Consider the following 15419-nt stretch of genomic DNA (forward strand, 5'->3'; position numbering starts at 1 on the left):
CTGTTTTTCTATCAAAGTTTTTAAGCATAGGATTAGACAGTACTATCCATGCCGAGATAGAAAATGACAAAGTCTTTCGCCATTTAAACAGAAAACTCTTTAAGCATAGGACTAGTACAGTGCAGTCCTTGCCGAGCTGTCAAATAACAAAAGCCATTTATCACTCCAGGCACAATATTACAGCTTTGAATTGGTAAAATACCAATTCAAGCCAACCTGAAATGAATAAAAGCAACCCCTGACACAGTGTTTTGCTCTAATTAGAGCTCTTCAGAGAGGTATAGCTTTGTCCAGACACAAGGGAGCACCCAGTATTAAGTCAAAACAAAACCCTTTCAGGCATAGAGTGACACATATTTTATGCAAAAAAGAAGGAGAGAACTCTGGGTAGGTCTCAGTTTAGGTGGAAAGCAGCTCCTGTTAGAGCACTCTCAACACCAGCGACACTCTAGATCTGCTCACCTCAAATGTCTGTTTTTCTATCAAAGTTTTTAAGCATAGGATTAGACAGTACTATCCATGCCGAGATAGAAAATGACAAAGTCTTTCGCCATTTAAACAGCAAACTCTTTAAGCATAGGACTAGTACAGTGCAGTCCTTGCCGAGCTGTCAAATAACAAAAGCCATTTATCACTCCAGGCACAATATTACAGCTTTGAATTGGTAAAATACCAATTCAAGCCAACCTGAAATGAATAAAAGCAACCCCTGACACAGTGTTTCGCTCTAATTAGAGCTCTTCAGAGAGGTATAGCTTTGTCCAGACACAAGGGAGCACCCAGTATTAAGTCAAAACAAAACCCTTTCAGGCATAGAGTGACGCATAAATTATGCAAAAAAGAAGGAGAGAACTCTGGGTAGGTCTCAGTTTAGGTGGAAAGCAGCTCCTGTTAGAGCACTCTCAACACCAGCGACACTCTAGATCTGCTCACCTCAAATGTCTGTTTTTCTATCAAAGTTTTTAAGCATAGGATTAGACAGTGCTATCCATGCCGGCCGCCCTATTGAAATTAACATGGGGAAAACACGTTTTGGGACCCCCCTTTTATCTCGGCCCCCGCTTGACGGATCCCCCCGAAACTTTCAGGGAAGGAGCGGAGCACACCGAGGCAAAGTTGAGGAAAAGTACAGGCAGATCCCTCATTCGGCGCCAAAGTTATTCCCAATAGAATGTTGTGGATTTCCTATGGAAAACGATCCTAACTATAACTACCTACTGCCGACCGCCAGTAGGTAATATATATATATATATATATATATATATATATATATATATATATATATATATATATATATATATATATGCAAAAAAGAAGGAGAGAACTCTGGGTAGGTCTCAGTTTAGGTGGAAAGCAGCTCCTGTTAGAGCACTCTCAACACCAGCGACACTCTAGATCTGCTCCCCTCAAATGTCTGTTTTTCTATCAAAGTTTTTAAGCATAGGATTAGACAGTGCTATCCATGCCGAGATAGAAAATGACAAACAGCCTGATTCATCAACGGGCCGTTTTGCGAGCCCCTAATAGCGATTCATAGCGAATCGCTATTAAGGACTTGCAAAACGGTATTCATGTAGGAATTGCTAAATAAATAGCGATTCCTACACATTCCTTATTTGCGAGTAGCAAATTGCTAATCGCAAATAAGGAATAACTCCCCATTCATTCCTATGGGCCAAAAGGCCCATAGGAATGAATGGGGAGTATTCCTTATTTGCGATTAGCAATTTGCTACTCGCAAATAAGATAGCGATTTAAAGGGTGCCAGGGGTGTCCAAAGGACATCCTGTAGCACCCCTTAAATGCAAATTGAAACTGGTGTTGCGCACACACATGTCCAAAGGACATGTGTGTGTGCAACATGCAACTTAGAAAAATGCTTTTAAAAGCATTTTTCTAAGTTTTTGCTATTTACCGAGAGGTCTGACCTCTCGGTAAATAGCGGCCCGAAATTGCGAATTAGCAATTTAAAAATGGTTGATGAATTGCATTTAAGGAATCTGAAATAGAGATTCCTTAAATGTAATTCCTCGCAATTTAGCGAATTAGCAATTACCGATTTTTGCATTTGGGATGATGAATCCCAAATGCAAAAATTGCGCTCGCAAAGGGCCAGATTCTCAGAATCTGGCCCTTTGCGAGCGCAATTCGGCTTGATGAATCAGGCTGAAAGTCTTTCGCCATTTAAACAGCAAAGTCTTTAAGCATAGGACTAGTACAGTGCAGTCCTTGCCGAGCTGTCAAATAACAAAAGCCATTTATCACTCCAGGCACAATATTACAGCTTTGAATTGGTAAAATACCAATTCAAGCCAACCTGAAATGAATAAAAGCAACCCCTGACACAGTGTTTCGCTCTAATTAGAGCTCTTCAGAGAGGTATAGCTTTGTCCAGACACAAGGGAGCACCCAGTATTAAGTCAAAACAAAACCCTTTCAGGCATAGAGTGACGCATAAATTATGCAAAAAAGAAGGAGAGAACTCTGGGTAGGTCTCAGTTTAGGTGGAAAGCAGCTCCTGTTAGAGCACTCTCAACACCAGCGACACTCTAGATCTGCTCACCTCAAATGTCTGTTTTTCTATCAAAGTTTTTAAGCATAGGATTAGACAGTGCTATCCATGCCGAGATAGAAAATGACAAACAGCCTGATTCATCAACGGGCCGTTTTGCGAGCCCCTAATAGCGATTCATAGCGAATCGCTATTAAGGACTTGCAAAACGGTATTCATGTAGGAATTGCTAAATAAATAGCGATTCCTACACATTCCTTATTTGCGAGTAGCAAATTGCTAATCGCAAATAAGGAATAACTCCCCATTCATTCCTATGGGCCAAAAGGCCCATAGGAATGAATGGGGAGTATTCCTTATTTGCGATTAGCAATTTGCTACTCGCAAATAAGATAGCGATTTAAAGGGTGCCAGGGGTGTCCAAAGGACACCCTGTAGCACCCCTTAAATGCAAATTGAAACTGGTGTTGCGCACACACATGTCCAAAGGACATGTGTGTGTGCAACATGCAACTTAGAAAAATGCTTTTAAAAGCATTTTTCTAAGTTTTTGCTATTTACCGAGAGGTCTGACCTCTCGGTAAATAGCGGCCCGAAATTGCGAATTAGCAATTTAAAAATGGTTGATGAATTGCATTTAAGGAATCTCAAATAGAGATTCCTTAAATGTAATTCCTCGCAATTTAGCGAATTAGCAATTACCGATTTTTGCATTTGGGATGATGAATCCCAAATGCAAAAATTGCGCTCGCAAAGGGCCAGATTCTCAGAATCTGGCCCTTTGCGAGCGCAATTCGGCTTGATGAATCAGGCTGAAAGTCTTTCGCCATTTAAACAGCAAAGTCTTTAAGCATAGGACTAGTACAGTGCAGTCCTTGCCGAGCTGTCAAATAACAAAAGCCATTTATCACTCCAGGCACAATATTACAGCTTTGAATTGGTAAAATACCAATTCAAGCCAACCTGAAATTATTAAAAGCAACCCCTGACACAGTGTTTCGCTCTAATTAGAGCTCTTCAGAGAGGTATAGCTTTGTCCAGACACAAGGGAGCACCCAGTATTAAGTCAAAACAAAACCCTTTCAGGCATAGAGTGACACATAAATTATGCAAAAAAGAAGGAGAGAACTCTGGATAGGTCTCAGTTTAGGAGGAAAGCAGCTCCTGTTAGAGCACTCTCAACACCAGCGACACTCTAGATCTGCTCACCTCAAATGTCTGTTTTTCTATCAAAGTTTTTAAGCATAGGATTAGACAGTGCTATCCATGCCGAGATAGAAAATGACAAAGTCTTTCGCCATTTAAACAGCAAAGTCTTTAAGCATAGGACTAGTACAGTGCAGTCCTTGCCGAGCTGTCAAATAACAAAAGCCATTTATCACTCCAGGCACAATATTACAGCTTTGAATTGGTAAAATACCAATTCAAGCCAACCTGAAATGAATAAAAGCAACCCCTGACACAGTGTTTCGCTCTAATTAGAGCTCTTCAGAGAGGTATAGCTTTGTCCAGACACAAGGGAGCACCCAGTATTAAGTCAAAACAAAACCCTTTCAGGCATAGAGTGACGCATAAATTATGCAAAAAAGAAGGAGAGAACTCTGGGTAGGTCTCAGTTTAGGTGGAAAGCAGATCCTGTTAGAGCACTCTCAACTCCAGCGGCACTCTAGATCTGCTCACCTCAAATGTCTGTTTTTCTATCAAAGTTTTTAAGCATAGGATTAGACAGTGCTATCCATGCCGAGATAGAAAATGACAAACAGCCTGATTCATCAACGGGCCGTTTTGCGAGCCCCTAATAGCGATTCATAGCGAATCGCTATTAAGGACTTGCAAAACGGTATTCATGTAGGAATTGCTAAATAAAGAGCGATTCCTACACATTCCTTATTTGCGAGTAGCAAATTGCTAATCGCAAATAAGGAATAACTCCCCATTCATTCCTATGGGCCAAAAGGCCCATAGGAATGAATGGGGAGTATTCCTTATTTGCGATTAGCAATTTGCTACTCGCAAATAAGATAGCGATTTAAAGGGTGCCAGGGGTGTCCAAAGGACACCCTGTAGCACCCCTTAAATGCAAATTGAAACTGGTGTTGCGCACACACATGTCCAAAGGACATGTGTGTGTGCAACATGCAACTTAGAAAAATGCTTTTAAAAGCATTTTTCTAAGTTTTTGCTATTTACCGAGAGGTCTGACCTCTCGGTAAATAGCGGCCCGAAATTGCGAATTAGCAATTTTAAAATGGTTGATGAATTGCATTTAAGGAATCTCAAATAGAGATTCCTTAAATGTAATTCCTCGCAATTTAGCGAATTAGCAATTACCGATTTTTGCATTTGGGATGATGAATCCCAAATGCAAAAATTGCGCTCGCAAAGGGCCAGATTCTCAGAATCTGGCCCTTTGCGAGCGCAATTCGGCTTGATGAATCAGGCTGAAAGTCTTTCGCCATTTAAACAGCAAAGTCTTTAAGCATAGGACTAGTACAGTGCAGTCCTTGCCGAGCTGTCAAATAACAAAAGCCATTTATCACTCCAGGCACAATATTACAGCTTTGAATTGGTAAAATACCAATTCAAGCCAACCTGAAATGAATAAAAGCAACCCCTGACACAGTGTTTCGCTCTAATTAGAGCTCTTCAGAGAGGTATAGCTTTGTCCAGACACAAGGGAGCACCCAGTATTAAGTCAAAACAAAACCCTTTCAGGCATAGAGTGACGCATAAATTATGCAAAAAAGAAGGAGAGAACTCTGGGTAGGTCTCAGTTTAGGTGGAAAGCAGCTCCTGTTAGAGCACTCTCAACACCAGCGACACTCTAGATCTGCTCACCTCAAATGTCTGTTTTTCTATCAAAGTTTTTAAGCATAGGATTAGACAGTGCTATCCATGCCGAGATAGAAAATGACAAAGTCTTTCGCCATTTAAACAGCAAAGTCTTTAAGCATAGGACTAGTACAGTGCAGTCCTTGCCGAGCTGTCAAATAACAAAAGCCATTTATCACTCCAGGCACAATATTACAGCTTTGAATTGGTAAAATATCAATTCAAGCCAACCTGAAATGAATAAAAGCAACCCCTGACACAGTGTTTCGCTCTAATTAGAGCTCTTCAGAGAGGTATAGCTTTGTCCAGACACAAGGGAGCACCCAGTATTAAGTCAAAACAAAACCCTTTCAGGCATAGAGTGACGCATAAATTATGCAAAAAAGAAGGAGAGAACTCTGGGTAGGTCTCAGTTTAGGTGGAAAGCAGCTCCTGTTAGAGCACTCTCAACACCAGCGACACTCTGGATCTGCTCACCTCAAATGTCTGTTTTTCTATCAAAGTTTTTAAGCATAGGATTAGACAGTGCTATCCATGCCGAGATAGAAAATGACAAAGTCTTTCGCCATTTAAACAGCAAAGTCTTTAAGCATAGGACTAGTATAGTGCAGTCCTTGCCGAGCTGTCAAATAACAAAAGCCATTTATCACTCCAGGCACAATATTACAGCTTTGAATTGGTAAAATACCAATTCAAGCCAACCTGAAATGAATAAAAGCAACCCCTGACACAGTGTTTCGCTCTAATTAGAGCTCTTCAGAGAGGTATAGCTTTGTCCAGACACAAGGGAGCACCCAGTATTAAGTCAAAACAAAACCCTTTCAGGCATAGAGTGACACATAAATTATGCAAAAAAGAAGGAGAGAACTCTGGATAGGTCTCAGTTTAGGTGGAAAGCAGCTCCTGTTAGAGCACTCTCAACACCAGCGACACTCTAGATCTGCTCACCTCAAATGTCTGTTTTTCTATCAAAGTTTTTAAGCATAGGATTAGACAGTGCTATCCATGCCGAGATAGAAAATGACAAAGTCTTTCGCCATTTAAACAGCAAAGTCTTTAAGCATAGGACTAGTACAGTGCAGTCCTTGCCGAGCTGTCAAATAACAAAAGCCATTTATCACTCCAGGCACAATATTACAGCTTTGAATTGGTAAAATACCAATTCAAGCCAACCTGAAATGAATAAAAGCAACCCCTGACACAGTGTTTCGCTCTAATTAGAGCTCTTCAGAGAGGTATAGCTTTGTCCAGACACAAGGGAGCACCCAGTATTAAGTCAAAACAAAACCCTTTCAGGCATAGAGTGACGCATAAATTATGCAAAAAAGAAGGAGAGAACTCTGGGTAGGTCTCAGTTTAGGTGGAAAGCAGCTCCTGTTAGAGCACTCTCAACACCAGCGACACTCTGGATCTGCTCACCTCAAATGTCTGTTTTTCTATCAAAGTTTTTAAGCATAGGATTAGACAGTGCTATCCATGCCGAGATAGAAAATGACAAAGTCTTTCGCCATTTAAACAGCAAAGTCTTTAAGCATAGGACTAGTACAGTGCAGTCCTTGCCGAGCTGTCAAATAACAAAAGCCATTTATCACTCCAGGCACAATATTACAGCTTTGAATTGGTAAAATACCAATTCAAGCCAACCTGAAATGAATAAAAGCAACCCCTGACACAGTGTTTCGCTCTAATTAGAGCTCTTCAGAGAGGTATAGCTTTGTCCAGACACAAGGGAGCACCCAGTATTAAGTCAAAACAAAACCCTTTCAGGCATAGAGTGACACATAAATTATGCAAAAAAGAAGGAGAGAACTCTGGATAGGTCTCAGTTTAGGTGGAAAGCAGCTCCTGTTAGAGCACTCTCAACACCAGCGACACTCTAGATCTGCTCACCTCAAATGTCTGTTTTTCTATCAAAGTTTTTAAGCATAGGATTAGACAGTGCTATCCATGCCGAGATAGAAAATGACAAAGTCTTTCGCCATTTAAACAGCAAAGTCTTTAAGCATAGGACTAGTACAGTGCAGTCCTTGCCGAGCTGTCAAATAACAAAAGCCATTTATCACTCCAGGCACAATATTACAGCTTTGAATTGGTAAAATACCAATTCAAGCCAACCTGAAATGAATAAAAGCAACCCCTGACACAGTGTTTCGCTCTAATTAGAGCTCTTCAGAGAGGTATAGCTTTGTCCAGACACAAGGGAGCACCCAGTATTAAGTCAAAACAAAACCCTTTCAGGCATAGAGTGACGCATAAATCATGCAAAAAAGAAGGAGAGAACTCTGGGTAGGTCTCAGTTTAGGTGGAAAGCAGCTCCTGTTAGAGCACTCTCAACACCAGCGACACTCTAGATCTGCTCACCTCAAATGTCTGTTTTTCTATCAAAGTTTTTAAGCATAGGATTAGACAGTGCTATCCATGCCGAGATAGAAAATGACAAAGTCTTTCGCCATTTAAACAGCAAAGTCTTTAAGCATAGGACTAGTACAGTGCAGTCCTTGCCGAGCTGTCAAATAACAAAAGCCATTTATCACTCCAGGCACAATATTACAGCTTTGAATTGGTAAAATACCAATTCAAGCCAACCTGAAATAAATAAAAGCAACCCCTGACACAGTGTTTCGCTCTAATTAGAGCTCTTCAGAGAGGTATAGCTTTGTCCAGACACAAGGGAGCACCCAGTATTAAGTCAAAACAAAACCCTTTCAGGCATAGAGTGACGCATAAATTATGCAAAAAAGAAGGAGAGAACTCTGGGTAGGTCTCAGTTTAGGTGGAAAGCAGCTCCTGTTAGAGCACTCTCAACACCAGCGACACTCTAGATCTGCTCACCTCAAATGTCTGTTTTTCTATCAAAGTTTTTAAGCATAGGATTAGACAGTGCTATCCATGCCAAGATAGAAAATGACAAAGTCTTTCGCCATTTAAACAGCAAAGTCTTTAAGCATAGGACTAGTACAGTCCTTGCCGAGCTGTCAAATAACAAAAGCCATTTATCACTCCAGGCACAATATTACAGCTTTGAATTGGTAAAATACCAATTCAAGCCAACCTGAAATGAATAAAAGCAACCCTGACACAGTGTTTCGCTCTAATTAGAGCTCTTCAGAGAAGTATAGCTTTGTCCAGACACAAGGGAGCACCCAGTATTAAGTCAAAACAAAACCCTTTCAGGCATAGAGTGACGCATAAATTATGCAAAAAAGAAGGAGAGAACTCTGGGTAGGTCTCAGTTTAGGTGGAAAGCAGCTCCTGTTAGAGCACTCTCAACACCAGCGACACTCTAGATCTGCTCACCTCAAATGTCTGTTTTTCTATCAAAGTTTTTAAGCATAGGATTAGACAGTGCTATCCATGCCGAGATAGAAAATGACAAAGTCTTTCGCCATTTAAACAGCAAAGTCTTTAAGCATAGGACTAGTACAGTGCAGTCCTTGCCGAGCTGTCAAATAACAAAAGCCATTTATCACTCCAGGCACAATATTACAGCTTTGAATTGGTAAAATACCAATTCAAGCCAACCTGAAATGAATAAAAGCAACCCCTGACACAGTGTTTCGCTCTAATTAGAGCTCTTCAGAGAGGTATAGCTTTGTCCAGACACAAGGGAGCACCCAGTATTAAGTCAAAACAAACCCCTTTCAGGCATAGAGTGACGCATAAATTATGCAAAAAAGAAGGAGAGAACTCTGGGTAGGTCTCAGTTTAGGTGGAAAGCAGCTCCTGTTAGAGCACTCTCAACACCAGCGACACTCTAGATCTGCTCACCTCAAATGTCTGTTTTTCTATCAAAGTTTTTAAGCATAGGATTAGACAGTGCTATCCATGCCGAGATAGAAAATGACAAAGTCTTTCGCCATTTAAACAGCAAAGTCTTTAAGCATAGGACTAGTACAGTGCAGTCCTTGCCGAGCTGTCAAATAACAAAAGCCATTTATCACTCCAGGCACAATATTACAGCTTTGAATTGGTAAAATACCAATTCAAGCCAACCTGAAATGAATAAAAGCAACCCCTGACACAGTGTTTCGCTCTAATTAGAGCTCTTCAGAGAGGTATAGCTTTGTCCAGACACAAGGGAGCACCCAGTATTAAGTCAAAACAAAACCCTTTCAGGCATAGAGTGACGCATAAATTATGCAAAAAAGAAGGAGAGAACTCTGGGTAGGTCTCAGTTTAGGTGGAAAGCAGATCCTGTTAGAGCACTCTCAACTCCAGCGGCACTCTAGATCTGCTCACCTCAAATGTCTGTTTTTCTATCAAAGTTTTTAAGCATAGGATTAGACAGTGCTATCCATGCCGAGATAGAAAATGACAAACAGCCTGATTCATCAACGGGCCGTTTTGCGAGCCCCTAATAGCGATTCATAGCGAATCGCTATTAAGGACTTGCAAAACGGTATTCATGTAGGAATTGCTAAATAAAGAGCGATTCCTACACATTCCTTATTTGCGAGTAGCAAATTGCTAATCGCAAATAAGGAATAACTCCCCATTCATTCCTATGGGCCAAAAGGCCCATAGGAATGAATGGGGAGTATTCCTTATTTGCGATTAGCAATTTGCTACTCGCAAATAAGATAGCGATTTAAAGGGTGCCAGGGGTGTCCAAAGGACACCCTGTAGCACCCCTTAAATGCAAATTGAAACTGGTGTTGCGCACACACATGTCCAAAGGACATGTGTGTGTGCAACATGCAACTTAGAAAAATGCTTTTAAAAGCATTTTTCTAAGTTTTTGCTATTTACCGAGAGGTCTGACCTCTCGGTAAATAGCGGCCCGAAATTGCGAATTAGCATCACATCACATCACTGGTAAAATACCAATACCAATTCAAAGCTGTAATATTGTGCCTGGAGTGATAAATGGCTTTTGTTATTTGACAGCTCGGCAAGGACTGCACTGTACTAGTCCTATGTCATTTTCTATCTCGGCATGGATAGCACTGTCTAATCCTATGCTTAAAAACTTTGATAGAAAAACAGACATTTGAGGTGAGCAGATCTAGAGTGTCGCTGGTGTTGAGAGTGCTCTAACAGGAGCTGCTTTCCACCTAAACTGAGACCTACCCAGAGTTCTCTCCTTCTTTTTTGCATAATTTATGCGTCACTCTATGCCTGAAAGGGTTTTGTTTTGACTTAATACTGGGTGCTCCCTTGTGTCTGGACAAAGCTATACCTCTCTGAAGAGCTCTAATTAGAGCGAAACACTGTGTCAGGGGTTGCTTTTATTCATTTCAGGTTGGCTTGAATTGGTATTTTACCAATTCAAAGCTGTAATATTGTGCCTGGAGTGATAAATGGCTATTGTTATTTGACAGCTCGGTAAGGACTGCACTGTACTAGTCCTATGCTTAAAGACTTTGCTGTTTAAATGGCGAAAGACTTTGTCATTTTCTATCTCGGCATGGATAGCACTGTCTAATCCTATGCTTAAAAACTTTGATAGAAAAACAGACATTTGAGGTGAGCAGATCTAGAGTGTCGCTGGTGTTGAGAGTGCTCTAACAGGAGCTGCTTTCCACCTAAACTGAGACCTATCCAGAGTTCTCTCCTTCTTTTTTGCATAATTTATGCGTTACTCTATGCCTGAGAGGGTTTTGTTTTGACTTAATACTGGGTGCTCCCTTGTGTCTGGAGAAAGCTATACCTCTCTGAAGAGCTCTAATTAGAGCGAAACACTGTGTCAGGGGTTGTTTTTATTCATTTCAGGTTGGCTTGAATTGGTATTTTACCAATTCAAAGCTGTAATATTGTGCCTGGAGTGATAAATGGCTTTTGTTATTTGACAGCTCGGCAAGGACTGCACTGTACTAGTCCTATGCTTAAAGACTTTGCTGTTTAAATGGCGAAAGACTTTGTCATTTTCTATCTCAGCATGGATAGCACTGTCTAATCCTATGCTTAAAAACTTTGATAGAAAAACAGACATTTGAGGTGAGCAGATCTAGAGTGTTGCTGGTGTTGAGAGTGCTCTAACAGGAGCTGCTTTCCACCTAAACTGAGACCTACCCAGAGTTCTCTCCTTCTTTTTTGCATAATTTAAGCGTCACTCTATGCCTGAAAGGGTTTTGTTTTGACTTAATACTGGGTGCTCCCTTGTGTCTGGACAAAGCTATACCTCTCTGAAGAGCTCTAATTAGAGCGAAACACTGTGTCAGGGGTTGCTTTTATTCATTTCATGAGACCTACCCAGAGTTCTCTCCTTCATTTTTGCATAATTTATGCGTCACTCTATGCCTGAAAGGGTTTTGTTTTGATATATATATATATATATATATATATATATATATATATATATATATATATATATATATATATATATATATATATATATATATATATATATATATATATATATGATCAAGGCTCCGCTGAGCCGAAACGTCGGTGACTCTTTCTGCTAAATAAAACCTTTTTATACACCTCGAGGTCCGTGTCCGGAGTCTGCTTGCTGTGTTGCACGAACGCGCGAGTTTGGAGACAAACGGTGTACAGGATATATATATATATATATATATATATATATATATATGTATTTTTTATGTGAAGTAATAATGTTTAAAATTAAAGTTTTATAGTTTTTCTAAATTAATAGGTTATTCAAATATGTAATGTGTTTGAGGTGAAGTAGTTTACCTGCTATTGGTTAGACTGGAGTAGAAATAGTCAATTTAAGCCCTCCGAAATCCAAGGCCAGACACTTTCCATACTGTTGTGGAGACTGGATTGGGAATATTAAATGTAATCCCTTTGAAGTCCAACGCTTTCTCTACTGTTGCACAGACTGGAGTGGGAATCATAAATCTTACCCTTCCGAGTCCAACGCTTTCCCTAATGTTGCACAGACTGGAATGGGAATAGTAAATGTAACCCCTTCAATTCCAATGCTTTCCCAACTGTTGCACAGACTAGAGAGGGAATCGTATACTTAACCCCTCAAAAATACAACAGTTTTCCTACTGTTGCACAAACTGGAGAGGGAATAGTAAATCTTACCACCTCGAAGTCCAACACTTTTGTTTTAATATTGTGTTGTTTGGAATGAGAATAGTAACTCTACCCACTGTGAAGTTCAACACTTAAACCTACTGTTGTGCTGTTTGGAGTCGGAATAGTAAATCTAACCCCTATGAAGGCCAATACTTTCTCTACTGTTGCATTGACTGGAGTGTGAATAGTAAATGTAACCGCTTCAAAATCTAATGCTTTACCTACTGTTGCTTGTTCTGGATTGGAAATAGTACATTTAACCCCTCCGAAGTCCAACACTTTTCCTAATATGGCATAGACTGATATGGGAATAGTACATCTTATACCTTTGAAGTCCAATGCTTTCCCTATTATTGCACCGACTGGAGTAAGAGTAATACATCTTACCCCTCCAAAAGTCCAATGCTTGCCCTACTCAGTAGCGGCTGCTACCGGACCCAGGTGTTGCGGCGGGGGCATGGAGGTAGGGTGATGAAAAATGTTTTTTTTAAAAACACTTACCAGTGACGGCAGAGCCCGCGTCTCTCCTCGGTCCTCTTCTTCCTGTCTCCAGTCTGCAGCAGGATGCAGCAAGCAGCCGGAAGCACCCTCCCAGCCTCCCGATAGCCAATCACAATGCTGTAATGCAGCATTATGATTGGTCTGAGCACCGTGGATCGCTGCTCAGCCAGGGAATGAGGGCCTGGGCATGTTCTCCACACAGGCTGTAATGCAGCCTGCATGGAGAAGATGCGATGGGTGCATGAATGTTTAGCCAGCCCGGGAGAGCAGGCCAAAAAGTCATGTGCATTAGGAGTAGGGAAACCACTCCTCCCCAGCTCCTCTGTAGTCGGAGCAGCCCCGCCCTGCCCCGAAAGCTGCTGCAGCAGAAGTAACATAAAATGATAATAGCAGTCGTTATTATCATTTTATGTTTCCTTTACTTCACTGCTGTGAAGCAGTCGAACAACGCTCCTCCGCTAAGGCGGAGGAGCCGCCACTGGCCCTACCGTTGCACAAACTGGAGTGGGAATAGTAAATATTACCCTCCAACACTTGTCCTTTTGTTGCCCTGATTGCACTGGGAATACTATATTTAACCCCTCCAAAGTCCTATACTTTCTCTACTGTTGTATTAACTAGAGTGGGAATAGTATATCTATTATTCCCAGACTCCAATACTTTTCCTTATATTGGTTAAATATATTTATTAGTAACATTTGTTCACAATTTTAATTTTAGATTTGTTTATATTTTTATTAGTTTTTACATGTTCTAATATTTTTTGTAAATGTTATTTTTTGCTTTTTTAATTTTTTTTATATTTTATTTGTTTGGTAATTTATTTACTGTTTTAGTACTGGGTTGATAATATTTTTGATGTTTCATGTAAATATATATACTACATGTCTGCTTTGTACTGCCCAATGGGGGTGTCACGTGAAACCGGGCGCTGAACCCAGCTGCTCAATATTCCTCTCTTCATTCTCCCAATGAAACGAAAGCACGCACACTCTGGACTGTCAATAAATTGGATTTATTCAAATTTATCCCCAGCTCATGCGAAGCGCTTCGGCCTGCCAGCCTTGCTCATGTAAACATGCCCCAATAACAAAAGCCACATTTAAAAGTGTGTAATCGGAATAGAAAGAGGACTCAGAGAAACATTTCAGTACAGGTTCCATCTAAAAACTGTATAACATACTGCTAAGCAGAGGCAGATTCTTAGCAACACAAACAAAATGTGGGAGTCAACATTCAGCATCAAGCGCATGTAAAAAATACAAATCACATTATTAAAATTAATATAAACATAACAATTTAGTTGCCCGTTATGGACACAACTCGCAATACATTATATGTACAATATACTGGCTCAATACAGAGTATGAATGTAGTATTGCCTGTCTATCCAGAATAAAGCCCAAGTGGGCAATTGCAAAAAACCACACATGAAAATGCTAATGTGAACACCTCATAACATAATGCAAATACTCAAATTATTCATAAATCATAAATCCCAAGTGGGAACACTATCATCTCCAAATAAAATTGATAGCAAACCTGTATACAAGAAAGTTTGGTATCAATTTGATTTGGAGACAATAGTATCCCCACTTGGGATTTATGAATAATTTTATATATATATATATATATATATATATATATATAGTTGTAAATGTAAAGTATTCAACAGAAAAAGTATATAATGCAAAATAAATATTCTTACTAATTAATTATGATACATTATATATATATATTGCAACATACACACATGTATATGTATTTGTGTTTATAAAAATATATATTTATATAATATTACATATTAGTGAAATGTATTTATTTAACCTTTATATTAATTGAATGTATTAAAATATTTACGATTTACTACTTTAAACTATATATATATATATATATATATATATATATATATATATATATATATATATATATATATATATAAGGAAACAATGTTTTTTAATGATATTAGTGTGAAATAATATTTTTGGCAATAGTTTTGTACTTACCATTATAAAGATAGGGACACTATTTTTTTAACACAATATTTGTGTTACACGATATTGTTAATATTAATATTGTGTCAGTGATCCAGGTACTGCTCTCCGAAGGGAAGTATTTCTTTCTGAACTCCCGCTATTGGCTGTTCAGTGTACCAATTCACATACTAGGAAGTTCTTCATTTGGAATGCATGAGGGATATTCTACATCTCAAAAGTACACTCAATCATCAGAATATCAGTCATATTAAATACTTTATCTCCTTTATGCATTCATACAGGAAGCAGGCCTTTTGCTACTTTTTTTTCCTTAGCACTGGCAAAACCTATAGGTTTGGCTTTAATCTTTTTAACAGAATGTGTGCAGGAAACGCATGCAAACAGCGTCTGTAATTGTTATTTTTATAATTCATCATTTTATTAAACTCGTGTGTCGTTTATTTCTTTATATCCTCAGTTAAATAGTTTTTTTTATACACAACACCTCATACTTCTCAATGACGATTGCTTTTGCGCCCTGGTTAATCAACCAGAAGTTAGGTAGCAGCCACATGTGAACCTAAATACCTTTATGGGTCTTCCAT

The 15419-nt window shown here is 39.5% G+C and overlaps 1 protein-coding gene across 2 annotated transcripts in view; it reads right to left on the reverse strand.

Moving 5' to 3' along the window:
* CD53 (CD53 molecule) overlaps window positions 1-15419 on the reverse strand; it is a 269108-nt gene that overhangs the window by 153979 nt on the left and 99710 nt on the right. The gene's annotated exons all lie outside the window — the stretch shown is intronic.

This window comes from Lissotriton helveticus, chromosome 5_1 (genome assembly GCF_964261635.1).
Source record: "Lissotriton helveticus chromosome 5_1, aLisHel1.1, whole genome shotgun sequence".
Lineage (NCBI taxonomy): Eukaryota > Metazoa > Chordata > Amphibia > Caudata > Salamandridae > Lissotriton > Lissotriton helveticus.